Here is a 15319-nt window from a genome sequence, read left to right on the forward strand (position 1 = left end):
GTGCCTGGTGTGCCTGGGTGCTCCTGGGTGTGCCTGGGTGTGCCTGGGTGTGCCTGGTGTACCTGGGTGTGCCTGGGTGTGCCTAGTGTGCCTGGGTGCTCCTGGGTGTGCCTGGTGTGCCTGGGTGCTCCTGGGTGTGCCTGGGTGTGCCTGGTGTACCTGGGTGCTCCTGGGTGTGCCTGGTGTACCTGGGTGTGCCTGGTGTGCCTGGGTGCTCCTGGGTGTGCCTGGTGTACCTGGGTGCTCCTGGGTGTGCCTGGGTGTACCTGGGTGTGCCTGGGTGTGCCTGGTGTACCTGGGTGTGCCTGGTGTGCCTGGTGTACCTGGGTGTGCCTGGTGTGCCTGGGTGCTCCTGGGTGTGCCTGGGTGTGCCTGGTGTACCTGGGTGTGCCTGGGTGTGCCTGGGTGTACCTGGGTGTGCCTGGGTGCTCCTGGGTGTGCCTGGGTGTGCCTGGTGTACCTGGGTGTGCCTGGGTGTGCCTGGGTGTACCTGGGTGCTCCTGGGTGTGCCTGGTGTACCTGGGTGTGCCTGGTGTGCCTGGGTGCTCCTGGGTGTGCCTGGTGTACCTGGGTGCTCCTGGGTGTGCCTGGGTGTACCTGGGTGTGCCTGGGTGCTCCTGGGTGTACCTGGGTGTGCCTGGGTGCACCTGGGTGTGCCTGGGTGTGCCTGGTGCGCCTGGGTGCACCTGGGTGCTCCTGGGTGTTTCTGGGTGGGCCTGGGTGTCCTGTTATCCGTAAGGCAAACTAATTCTCTGCAGCATTGCTGTGGCCCTGGGCATTATATCAAGAAGATCCTATTTGCTGTAAGGTATAAAAGGCATGTAAGAAAGCATATCAGGGCTGATTCCCAAGACTCACAGGGGTGTTCGGAATCAGACACCGGCCGGCTAATAAAAGGCTCTTATTTAGACTTCATTTCTCTAGTGGTCTTTCTTTGACTCTGTCGCCACAACATTTGGAGGCCCCAGGGCTGGCCTCTGAGAACTCGGGATCAGTCGCCGGCTGGCTTTGCTCTCTATTTGGCTTTAATTTAGCTCTGGTGGTCTCGGTTCTCTCGCTCCACAACAGAAGACCCAGGCGGGGGTAGCCCCCGTGCACGCACTCGCTCATTCATTTCACTAACACCTTTCTGAGCCCCTGCTCTGGGCCCGGCGTTGCTCTGAACCCCAAGAACTCCCGTTCTCATAGAGGAAATGACAATAATAGAGATGTGAGCACATGAATGTCGATTCATAGCAGCCACATGCTGGTCAACCAGTAACCAACACTAAGGTTCTCTGCACGGGACAGCTTCTTCCACTAGGTAGAGCCATTCGAATGTCAGTTCTCACTGGAGGTGATCTCAGGAACCAGCATTACCTGCCTGACCCACAGAGTCTGCAGTGCAACACCCCACTCTTCTGGGGGTGCCTAAGCCTTGACCTGACCCCGCCACTCCAGTAAAGGTAGGGCATGAACAATGCCGACGCCTTTGGAACAGGACTAGGTGAACTTCTTCTGATTCCACCTGTGTCAAAAGGCATTGCTAAGTAAAAAACAAACAATTCACAGAAAGTACACGACATATTTATGAAAAAAAGTTATATACTGTAAAGTGATGATGCTTTGATAACAAATTATTTATTCCTGGTGTGTCAGTTCCGAACACCCTGTTAGCCTGGATTGATTTCCAAATTGCACTTCACAGACTTCCAGCTGCTTTTTCTATGTCTACATTCCCTCACTAATTCAAGGGGATCAGCTTCTCAAAACAATATCTGAGAATTAAATAGGGTAGTAAATGGTCTCTAACCGGAATTCCGGTTTCATGTCTTCCTTCTGTTCACCCACCCTAGCAATGCCCCCGAAGATCAATAAGCTGACAGTCATCCTGGCCACTCTATCAGTGACTGAAGTGACCAGGAAATAGTCAACATGAGAATCACACACAGGCAGAGACATGCCCACCTGCCCCGCCCTCCTGGCCTGTGCACAGCGGAGTCAGTCCTGGGAGGAGTACTAAGAAATTCCATTTCCAGACTTTACTGTAGTCCTGGTGAGGTGGGAAGGAATACACTGGGTTCTCTAAGACTTAGTCAACCAGCTGTTAGCCCCCTGGGAATCTCAGAACCAGCGACTCCCCAGCCCACCAGTGCCTCCTCTGAACTCTGAAAGCCAGGAGGAACCTGCCAGGCCCACTCTGACAACCCTGAGGAGCTAGTCAAGCTTTTTGGCGATCTTTGGCCAAATATTAGTGGAACTAAGCCGAACAGTAACTGGGGCTTATTTAGAGCACCATGTCTTTGGATTCATAGCTCCACAGACTGTGGGATCAGGAGGAGGCTCGGGCCGTCCCAGAGCACTTTGTCCCTCTGTAGCAGAGGAAGCTGGGAGTGGTCGATTTCACCCAAGTTAGAGACCGAGGGCTGAAGCCAGCCTTGCTCCCCAGTGATCATCCAAGCCTTGCTGGGTTTGGCAACAATTCTTTGAAGAGCCTGCCTTCAGCTGCGCAGGGCCAGGCCACAGCCTCTCAGAGTCCTAGTTCAACTCTGGGCCCAGGCAGACCGAGGTTCCCAATCCAGCTTCAGACTCTCAGCAGGTATTTCTGCAGCTGTGAGGAGAGGGTCATGAAGCGGCTGTTCTCACTCACAGCGCATTTACTAAATGCCTCGTGATTCACATGCTGATTTACTTAATTATCCCAACAGCCCTATGAGGTAAGTATTATAATGTATTAGCAGCTCTGTGTTACTGATAGAGAAAGTGAGCTATGCAGATATTAAGGAACTTGTCAAAGGTAACACAGTATTATGAGTTGAATTTTGTCTCTCTCCCCACAACAAAAAGTACTGGTAAGTTGGACTCCTAACCCTTAGTGCCTCAGAATGTGTTACCTGAGTTGTAAATCAAGTCTTTACAAAGAAGATCAAGCTAAAATGAGGTCTTAGGGTGCGCCCTGATTCAACATAAAAAGGAGAAATTTGGACCAAAACAGACATGAGGTTCTGAAGACACACTGTGAGTGGAGTGAATCATCTACAAGCAGAGATTCCAAGGATTGCTGGCACACCAGGATACAGAGGAAGCCATGTAGGGTCCTACCCTCGAGTCATGAGGGAGCATGGGCTGAACAACAACTCTATCTGGAACATCAGCCTCCAGACTGTGAGACAATGTGTGCTGTTGTCCTACACCACCCAGTGTGCAGTGACTAATACCCAGGATATCCGTGTGGGAGCTGAGATTCTGACTTGGGCACTCTGGTCTCAGAACCCATGGTCATCACCATCCCCCAGGGTGGCTAGAGGGGGGCAGCAGCCAGCTCAGTGCCCAGACACATAGCAGATCACATGTGGTGGTAGTGCAGGTGGTTAGCTAAGGGCTCTGTGAAGATAAAATTGGCAACATTTATGAGATCCTATTAAAATATTCTGAGAAGAGTATTTGATATACACCAGTCTGCTTACACATTCCAACATCCCTCACCTGGCCTGAAACTACCAGACTGCTAAAATGGTGAGACAAAGAAATGACACCCAAATGAAAGAATAGGAGGAATCACCAGAAAAGGAACTACATGAAATGGAAGCAAGCAATTGGTCGGATAAAAAATTCAAAGCAATGATTTTAAGGATGCGCAAACAATTTAGTGAGAACTGCAAGCAACTTAATGAAAATGATAAAGAACTCAGTGGGGACTACATCAGCATTAAAAAAAAAAAAGAGGTAGAAGCTATAAATAAAAATCAAGGGAAAACAAAGAATGACATAGTTGATATGAAAATTACCTTGGAAGGATTCAATAGTAAATTAGAATAAGCTAAAGACTGAATCAGTGAGTTAGAAGACAAAGTAGAAAACAAACAAACAAACAAACAAACACCCAAATAGAGCAACAAATGGGGGAAAAAATTAAAAAGCAGAAGAGTTTAAGGGAGCTTTGGGACAATACAAAACATAACAACATCCACATTATAGGGGTACCAGAAGGAGAAGAATTAGAGAAAGCAATAGAATACCTACCTGTTTGAAGAAATAATGACAGAAAACTTTCTTAATTTGGTGAAGGAAAAAGTCACACAAGTCCAGTAAACACAAAGAGTTCCAAGAAAAATGAACCCAAAAAGACCCACAGCTGAACACATCATAATTGAAATGGCAAACATTAAAGACAAAGAAAGAATCTTAAAGGAAGCAAGAGAGAAACAGAAAGTTACCTACAAGGCAACTCCCATTAGACTGTTGGCTGATTTCTCAGTAGAAACACTGCAGACCAGAAGTGAGTGGCATGAAATATACAAAGTAATGAAAGTAATGAAAGGCAAGGATCTGAATCCAACACTACTCTATCCAGCAAGGTTATCATTCATAACTGAAAATAAAATAAAGAGCTTCACAGACAAAAAAAAAAAAAAAAAAGCTAAAAGAATTACTACCACCAAACCAGCATAGCAAGAAATGTTAAAGGGACTGTTGTAAGAAGAAGAAATTGAGAGAGAGAGAGAGAGAGAGAGAGAGAGAGAGAGAGAGAGAGAGAGAGGAACACAGGCATAAAATTAAAATGGCCACTAATAAGTATCTATCAATAATAATCTTAAATGTAAATGGCTTAAATGCCTCAATCAAAAGACATAGGGTATCTGATTGGATAAGAAAACATGACCCATATATATGCTGTCTACAAGAGATCTACCTCACAAAAAGACTCACCTAGAATGAAAGTGAAGGGATGGAAAAAACTTTTTCAGGCCCTGGCCAGTTTGGCTCAGTGGTTGGAATGTTGGCCTGTGGACCAGAGAGTCCTGGGTTCGGTTTCTGCTAAGGGCATGTACCAAAAAAATTTTTTTTCAGGCAAATAGAAATGAAAAAAAAGCTGGTGTAGCAATACTCATATCTGATAAGATAGACTTCAAAACGAGGGCCACAATAAGAAAAAAAGAAGGTCAGTACATAATATTAAAAGCACTGATACTAAAAGAGGATATAACCCTCATAAACATATATACACCAAATATAGGAGCATCAAAATATATTTTAAAACTTCAATACAATCATAGTGGGTGACTTTAACACCCTACTGACATCACTGGATAGATCTTCTAGACAAAAAATTTACAAGGACACAGAGTCCTTAATTGATGAACTAGATCAGTTGGAGTTAATTGATATTTATAGAACATTTCACCCCAAAGTTGCAGAATATACATTCTTCCCAAGTGCACATGGGACATTCTCAAAGACAGACCATATGTTAGGACACAGAGTAAGTCTCTACAAATTCAAGAAGACTGAAATCAAATCAAGCATCTTCTCAAATCACAATGGCATGAAACTAGAAATCAGTTAACACTAAAAACACTCAAAAACATTCAAACACATGGAAGCTAAATAGCATGTTATTGAACAACTAATGGGTTACCAATAAGACCAAGAAAGAAATAAAAAACTTCCTACAAACTAATGAAAATTAACATACAACTATACAAAATCTATGGAACACAGCAAAAGCAGTCCTGAGAGAAAAGTTCATAGCAATGCAGGCCTACCTCAAGAAAGAAGAAAAAATTTTAATAAATTATCTAACCCAAAAACTTAAAGATTTAGAAAGAGAACTAAAAGAAAATCTCAGTTAGTAGAAGGAAGAAAATAATAAAGATTAGAGCAGAAAAAATGACGTAGAGACTAAAAAAACAATACAAAAGATCAATGAAAGCAAGAGCTGGTTCTTTGAAAAGATAAACAAGGTTGATCAACCTTTATCCAGGCTCACCAAAAAACAAAGAGAGAGCACAAAAATTAATAAAATTAGAAATGAAAGAGGTGAGGTAACAATAGACACCACAGAAATACAAAAAATTGTAAGAAAATACTATAAACAGTTATATACCAACAAATTCAACAACCTAGGCAAAATGGACAAATTCTAAGAACCATATGCTATTCCAAAACTCAATGGGGAAGAGTCAGAAAACCTGAACAGACCAATCACAATTAAGGAAATAGAAAAAGTAATAAATAAAATTCCAATAAACAAAAGCCCTGGTCTGGATGGCTACACAGAGAAGTTTTATCAAACATTCAAAGAACTATCACCTATTTTCCCCACACTAGTCCAAAAAATTAAAGAGGAAGAAAGACTTCCAAGCTCTTTTTATGAGGCCAGTATAATCCGAATCTCAAAACCAGATAAAGATACTACAAAGAAAGAAAATTATAGGCCAATATTCGTGATGAACATAGATGCCAAAATCCTCAACAAAATCTTAGCAAATCTAATTCAGCAATATATATATATTTTTTAATTAAACACCACGACCAAGTGGGATTTATCCCAGGGATGTACGGCTGGTACAATATTCGTAAACCAATAAATGTGATACATCACATAAACAAAACGAAACAAAAAAATCATGTGATCATATCAATAGACACGGAAAAAGCATTTGACAATATCCAGCATCCATTTTTGATGAAAACTCTCAGCAAATTGAGAACAGAAAGATTATATCTCAACATAATAAAGGCTAGTTATGACAACCTACAGCCAACATTATATTTAATGGGCAAAAACTAAAAGCATTTCCCTTAAGAACAGGAACAAGACAGGGATGCCCACTTTCATGACTCTTATTCAACATAGTACTGGAAGTCTTAGTCACAGCAATTAGACAAGAAGCAAACATAAACGGCATCCAAATTGGAAAGGAAGAAGTGAAACTGTCATTATTTCCAGATGAGATGATATTGTAAGTAGAAAACTCTAAAGACTCCACAAAATACTACTAGATTTAATAAATGAATTCAGCAAAGTAGCAGGATACAAAATCAACATCCAGAAATCACTGGCATTTTTATACACCAATAATGAACACACAGAAAGAGAAACTAAAAAAATCTCATTTATCATTGCAATAACAACAACAAAAAAGTAGATATCCAGGAATAAACTTAACCAAAGAAGTAAAGGACCTGTTCACAGAAAACTACAGGAAATTGAAAAAAGAAATAAAGGAAGATATAAAAAACTGGAAACACATACCTTGTTCATGGATTGGAAAAATTAACATTATTAAAATGTTTATACTACTCAAAGCAATTTATAGATTTAATGCAATTCCCATTAAAATACCAACAACATATCTCACAGAACTAGAACAAATACTCAAAAAGTTTATATGGAACCAAAAAAGACAACAAATAGCCACAGCAATCTTTAAAAAGAAGAACAAAGTAGGAAGAATCACATTACCGGATACCAGGTTATACTACAAAGCCACTGTAATCAAAACAGCCTGGTACTGGCACAAGAACAAGGGTATAGATCAATGGAACAGAACAGAGAACCCAGAAAGCAACCCAAGCCAGTATGCTCAATTAATATTTGACAAAGGTGGCAAGAGCATACAATGGAGTAAAGACAGCCTCTTTAATAAATGGTGTTGGGAAAATTGGACAGCTAAATGCAAAAAAATAAAAAATAAAACTAGACCACCAACTTACACCATACACAAGAATGAACTCAAAATGCATAAAAGTCTTAAATGTGACTCATGAATCCATAAAAATCCTAGAAGAAAAAGTAGGCAGCAAAATCTCAGACATCTCACACAGCAGAATTTTCACTGATACATCACCTAGGGAAAGAGACACAAAGGAGAAAATTAATAAATGGGACTACTTCAAACTAAAAAACTTCTGCACAGCAAAAGAAACCAGCATCAAAATGAAAAGGGAACCCCCTGTATGGGAGAACATATTTGTCAATGATACATTTGTTAAAGGGTTAATTTTCAAAATATATAGAGTACTCATACAACTCAACCATAGCAGGACATTAATCCAATTAAAATGGGAGGACCAAAATAGACACCTTTCCAAACAGGATCTACAAATGGTCAAGAGACATACTAAAAAATGCTCAACATCACTAATCGTTAGTGAGATGCAAATTAAAATGTCTATGAGATATCACCTGACATTTGTCAGAATGGCTGCCATCAACAAATCATCAAACAAGTGCTGGTAAGTGTGTGGAGAAAAGAAGACTCTAGTACACTGCTACTGGGAATGCAAACTGATGCAACCACTATGGGAAAAAAATATGGTGTTTCCTCAAAAATTTAAAAATTGTTCTGCCATTTGACCCAGTGATTGTACTTCTAGGAATATATCCTAAGAAGCCTACAACACCAATCAGAAAGAATATATGTACCCCCATGTTCATAGCAGCACTATTTGCAATTGCTAAGATCTGGAAACAACCCAAGTGTCCATCAGTAGATGAGTGGATAAAAAAGCTGTGGTACATATACACAATGGAACACTATGCAGCTGCAAGAAAGAAAGATCTCTTATCCTTTGAGACAACATGGAGGGACCTAGAGAGTATTGTGCTAAGTGAAATAAGCAAGGCAAAGAGAGACAAGTATCACATGGTCTCACTTATTTGTGGAATATAATGCACAAAATAAGCTGATGAACAAAATAGAGCCAGAGACATACAAATAGGGTTCAGACTGACAAACCTAAGAGGAGTGGTGTTGGGGAAAGGGATGAGATAAACTAAAAAACTTATATGCATATATGCATAACCAATGGACAATAATGCTGTGCAGGGTGGGCGGAATCAGGAGGAGGGTGTCAATGGGGGAAAAAGGAGAAACATCAGTAACAAAAATTAATTAATTAAAAAATATATTCTGAGAAGACTAAAATATACAAATACAGTGCAATATATACATGAGGTATTATAGAATTGTACATTTGAAACCTATATAATTTTATTAACCAATGTCAATCCAATACATTTAATTTTTAAAATGATAACTGCTTTCTTATATAAAATAAAATAAATAAAGCATACAGGGAGCGTGCACCATTTTGGAGGATCCACAGGGTCCTCCTTGGGAGTAGGCTCCAGGGAGCAGTGGATACTCAGTAACCTGAGGCCACAAATAGAGTGAGGGTAAGACAGTGAGTGGATGAGCATGTGTAAAAGAGTATGTTGGTGTGAGTGTGGAAGGGCATCTGCCTGTTTGGTGCAGAAACTCAGGGCAGGGTAGGCATTTGAACTCTGGGCGGGAGAGCTGTTGGCTGTCATCATGCACTCCTCGGCAAGGAGCTTCTTCCTACTTAGAATTGGAGAGCATCCCATTTTAGAGGATCTTTAGGGTCTTCCTTGAGAGGAGGCTGTGGGGTATGGCAGAGACCCAATGTCTGGGGTCAACAGATAGGCACACCAGGCCCCACCACCTCTGTAGCCACAGCTGTGAGCCTACAAGTTCTGTGGCAGCAGAGGGCCACTATCCCTATGAGACCTGCCATCAGAAGAGGGACACTGCCCCTGCAAAACCTACAAACATGAGAAGCCATAGTGTAGCCACAGAACCTGCAAGCAGCACCCCCAAGGGATGCACCAGCTGCATAGGGCTGCCACACCCATAGGTATTGTCAGCATCCACCACTGCTGCCATGGGACTCCCAAGCAGCAGAGGGACACTGCACCTGTGAGACCTACCAGAAGCAGAAGGCCAACAGCCTCACCACTGCCACTGCAGCTGAAAGCTGTTACACCCACTGCCAGCACCACTGTCACCAAAAACCACTGGACCTACCACAGCAGCCATCAGCCACACCACTAGCTGCTAGTACAGTTGCCACTGCTGCTGAGCCTTGCCAGCCCCCCAACCCCAAGTGTTGTCGAGAACTGCAAGAGCCCCCAGATGACTTGACTAGACCTGAGATACGAAACATACAACCTACCTCAACATAATGCTCCTGGACACACTGACCAGCTCCTGCAACCTGGCCTGCCTTACACAGCCCCAGACCACTGGACCAATCAAAAGGTGACAAAAAGAAACAACTCCAAATGAAAGAGAAGGGAAAATCACCACAAAAGCAACTAAATAAAATGGAGGCAAGCAATTTGTCAGATAAGGAATTCAAAGAAATTGTTATAAGGATGCTAAAACAACTTAGAGAAAACTACAAGGAACTTAATGAGAATTATAAGGAACTGAGTGGGAACTTCAGCAGCATGAAAAAAAAAATTGAAATCATGAATAAGAAACAAGTGGAAATGCAGAATGACATAGCTGAAATAAAGAATATCCTGGAAGGAATCAACTATAGATTAGAAGAAGCTGAGGACTGAATTAGAAGAAGCAGCAAATTAGAAGGCAAGATAGAAAGAAATACCCAATCAGAGCAGCAATTGGAAAAAATAAATAAAAAGAAAGACAATTTAAGGGAGTTTGGGGAAAACAAGAAACATAACAACATTTATATCATAGGGGTACCAGAAGAAGAAGAATTAGTGAAAGGAATAGAAAACCTGTTTGAAGAAATAATGACAGAAAATTTCCCAAAACTGGTGAAGGAAAAATGTCATACAAATCCAGGAAATACAGAGAGTCCCAATCAAGATGAACCTCAAAACACCCATAGCTAGACATATCATAATTAAAATGGCAAGCAAAAGAATCTTAAAAGCAGCAAGAGAAAGAGAGTCAGTTACCCACAAGGGAGCTCCCACTAGACCAGTGGTTCTCAACCTGTGGGTTGTGATTCCTTTGGGGATCAAATGACCCTTTCACAGGGGTCACCTAAGACCGGATTGGAAAACACATATTCCCAATGGTGTAACAGTAGCAAAATTACAGTTATGAAGTAGCAATGAAAATAATTTTATGGTTGGGGATCATCACAACATGAGGAACTGTATTAAAGGGTTGTGGCATTAGGAAGGTTGAGAACCACTGCACTAGATTGACAGATAAATTCTCAATAGAAACACTGCAGGTGAGAGGGAGTGGCATGAAGTATACAAAGTAATGAAGAGCAAAGGACGGAAACTAAGACTACTCTATCCAGCAAGGCTATCATTCAAATTCAAGGTGAAATAAAGACCTTTGCAGACAAAAAAAAAAGGCAAAAGCAGGAAGATGGCAGTGGGCAGGACTGGAGGGAGGGTGAGTGTGTGAGAGAGTGAGCGAGTGTCTGAGAGAGTGTGAGCAGACATGAAGGTGGATGACCAAACCTGAGCAGTGCAGACACGCAGAGCAGAAGGTTCCTGTGTTATGGAGGGGAGCAGCCAGTTACCGTGTTAAGTGGCCCTTTAGGTCACTTCTCCCTGCACCAGGGGGATGTTCCACCATTTTGAAAGATCCCAGGTCTTCCCTGGGAGGAGGCAGTGGGAGTGCCTAGGGCCCAGCAACCTGAGTCCACCAGGGCACCTGGCACCATTGGACCAGTGGACACTCTGTGTCAACACAGACCAGTGCACTGTAGTGGTGCTCCCAGGATGCCGGTAGCAGAAGCCATGGACAGCCCAAAGCCCAGCACCATCCCCAATAGTAGCAGCCTAATCAAAGTCAACATATACCCCAGCAACAGAGGCTGGGGATCAGACATCCATCCCCAGGCAACAGAAGCACAGACCAGCAGCTGAGACCCATCCCCAAAAACTACAACAAAAGCTGAGCAGGAGCTGAGCCCCACTGGGCAGCAGTATGCCCCAGGAACCAGTGGCAGGAACTGGGGCTCAACAGAGGCCTGTGTGGTCCACTAGCCCACAAGAGCAGTGGGAAGCCAGAGCCCAAGAGACTGGTGCAATCCAGCTGCCCGTCTGTGGAAACTGCAGAGTACGGGGCACCAGAGAGGCCTGTGCGACCCAGCAGGGATGGTGTGGTTCAGTTACCCACAGGACTTGCGGGGTGCTGAAGCAACAGAGAGGCCTGTGCGACCCAGCAGAGACTGTGCCATCCAATTACCTGAGGCACCTGCAGGGTGCTGAAGCACCAGAGAGAACTGTGTGATCCAGCAGAAACTACACGATCTAGTTACCCACAGGGCCTGTGGGGTGCTGAAGCACCAGAGAGGCCTGCGCATTAAAGCAGAAACTGTGTGATCTAGTTAACCACAGTGCCTGCTGGGTGCTGAAGCACCAAAGAGACTTATGTGACCCAGAAGCCCATAACACAGGCATAGAGCTGGGTCCACACAGGGACTGTGCAATCCAGTTACCTGTGGGGCCTGCAGGGTGAAGGGGCACCAGAAAGGCCTGTGTGACCCAGCGGCACACAAGATAGGCATAGAGGATGTGAAAATGGAGGCAGAGTGAATGAAAGCTATGCAGATGATCTCCCAGGACCAAATGGAAATTACAACTAAAATAAAGAAAAATCCTCAGAAAAAAGCAACAGAAAAGCAGCAGGACAGGACAATATAACCAGGGACACTGGTAAGATCTGCGGAGGCGCAAGAAGGTGGCGGGCTGGGAGCCCACGGACAGCAGAAGTCTTAGCTGTGAGCAGCGCCCTTGGGGAATAAAGACCAATCCCACTCCACAGAGCAGAGAGCCTGGACAGAGCACTAAAATAGCCACAGCCACTCACCTGGGGGCTACAGCAGAGGGAGGGCCAACTGGGATGTAACTCTGTGGGGACAACTGGGATTTGAAGGGCACTTAGAGTTTTTGCTGAGTTGCGGCCACAAAGGACAATGGGCAGTGTGCTCCTTCCCAGAGCTGTGGGGAAAAGCAGGAGCCCCCCCCCCCCCCCGAGATTCAGCCTTTACCAGGTGAGGCAAAGAAATGCAAATTGAGGCTCATTAATAACCAGCATCTATACCACCATCTGGAAATTCTCTTATACAGAACACAAGGGCTACATTCCAAGGCACTGAGTTATGTAAACTACTAACAACTAGCAAAAAGCTAGAGGATAACTGAGCCTTTCCTGGGCTTGCAAATCTACCCAGGAAAGTAAGACTTGACAGTGGTGTTTGACGTGGGCCCTCCCAGGCTCATCCAAAACCAGTAGAGAGAGCCACAGACAGCATAACACAAATACCCAGAGGAAAAATTTGGCAGGCTCCAAAACATCTGAGATAGCCAAAATGGTGAAACAAATAAACAAATGCCAAATGAAAGAACAAGAGAACTCTATCTAAGATGAGATCAATGAAATGCAGCTAACTCTCTCAGAGGTAGAGTTCAGAGCCATGATCCTGAGGAAGCTCAACAGCATGAGTAAGGACATCAGCAATATGAGTAAAGAAATAGAAACATTGAAAACCAAACAAATGGAAATAAAGAATGACATGGCAGAAATAAAGAACACATTGGAAGGACAAACCAGCAGAGTAGAGGAAGCTGAGGACTGGATCAGTGAATTAGAAGATAGGGTAGAAAAAATCAACCAATCAGAAAACCAAAAGGAGAAAACAATTAAAAAAACAAAAAGAGAGCTTAAGAGAACTGTGGGACAACTGGAAACGTAATAACATTCGCATCATAGAAGTCCCTGGAGAGGAAGGAAATGGGCAAGGGTTAGAGAATATATTTGAAGAAATAGTGACAGAAAACTTTCCTAACTTGGTGAACGAAGAAGGCATTCAAGTTCAAGAAGCACAGAGAGCCCCAAGTAAGAAGAACCCAAACAGGCCTACACCAAGACACATAGTAATCAAAATGCCAAGAATTAAAGACAAAGAGAGAATCATAAAAGCAGCAAGAGATAAGCAACAGGTTACCTACAAAGGAACCCTCAGAAGGCTCTCAGCTGATTTCTCAACAGAAACACTACAGTCCAGAAGGGAGTGGCATGAAGTAATCAAGGTCATGAAAAACAAGAATCTGAATCCAAGACTACTCTATCCAGCAAAGCTATCATTCAAAATAGAAGGTCAAATAAAGAGCTTCCCAGAAAAAAAAAGGCTATGGGAATATATTAACACCAAACCAGCACTGCAAGATATGCAAAAAGGACTGCTGTAATTAGTAGAAGAAACAGGAAGAAAAATAGAATCACACTGAACAAAAATGGCAATAAATAAGTACATATCAGTTATCACCTTAAATGTGAATGGTTTGAATGCTTCAATAAAAAGACACAGAGTAGCTGACTGGATAAGAAAGCATGACTCACATATATGTTGTTTACAAGAAACCCACCTCACAACAAAAAACTCACATAGGTTGAAAGTGAAGAGATGGAAAAAATCTTTCAAGCAAACAGAAAGCAAAAAAAAGCTGGAATAACAATACTTATATCTGATAAAGTAGATTTCAAAATGAAGGCCATAACTAGAGACAAAGAAGGCCACTACATAATATAGAAAGGATCTATCCAACAGGAAGATATAACCTTGGTAAACATATATGTACCCAATATAGGAGCACCAACATATATTAAAAATCCTTTGGAGGACTTCAAAAGAAAAATCAACAGCAATACAATCATAGCAGGGGACTTCAGTACCCCACTGACATCACTGGATAGATCTTCTAGACAAAAAATTAACAAGGAAACACAGACACTAAATGAAGTGCTAGATTAAATGGATTTAATAAATATCTACAGAGAATTATATCCCAATGTGGCAGAATTGACATTCTTCTCAAGTGAACATGAGACATTCTCAAAGATAGACCACATGTTAGGGCACAAACTAAGTCTCTACAAGTTCAAGAAGACTGAAATCATATCAAGCATCTTCTCAGATCACAATGGCATAAAACTAGAAATCAATTGCAACAAGAACATGCAAAGACATTTGAAAACATGGAGGCTAAATAGCATGTTATTAAACAATGCATGGGTTACCATGGAGATTAAGGAAGAAATTAAAAACTTCCTGGAAACCAATACAAATGAACACAAAACAGCACAAAATCTATGGGATACAGTGAAAGCAGTTCTGAGAGGGAAGTTCATAGCACTACAGCCCTACCTCAAGAAACAAAAAAAAGTCTAATAGACTAACCTCACTACTTAAAGAACTAGAAAGCAAACAAAAGAAAACCCCAGAGTAAATACAAGGAAGGAAATAGTAAAGATTAGAGCAGAAATAAATGAGATGGAGACCAAAAAAAAAACAATTCAAAGGATCAATGAAACAAAGACTGGTTCTTTGAAACGATAAACAAGATTGATGGACCCTTTAGCTAGACTCACCAAGAAACAAAGAGAAAGAACCCAAATACGCAAAATCAGAAATGAAAGAGGAGAAATAATAACTGACACCACAGAAATACAAAAAAAAAAAAATGTTAACAAATATGAACAATTATACAGCAACAAATTCGACAATATAAGCGAAATGGACAAATTTCTAGAAACACAGTCCCCCAAAACTGAACCGGGAAGAGATAGAAAACTTGAACAGACCAATAACAACAAAAGAAATTGAAGATATAATCAAGACTCTCCCAGCAAACAAAAGCCCAGGCCCAGATGGCTTCATGAGGGAATTTTACCGAGCATTCAAAGAACTAATACCCATTCTCCTCTAACTATTTCAATAAATTCAAGAAGGAGGAAGACTTCCAAACTCA

This window comes from Molossus molossus, unplaced genomic scaffold (assembly GCF_014108415.1).
Source record: "Molossus molossus isolate mMolMol1 unplaced genomic scaffold, mMolMol1.p scaffold_m16_p_15, whole genome shotgun sequence".
Lineage (NCBI taxonomy): Eukaryota > Metazoa > Chordata > Mammalia > Chiroptera > Molossidae > Molossus > Molossus molossus.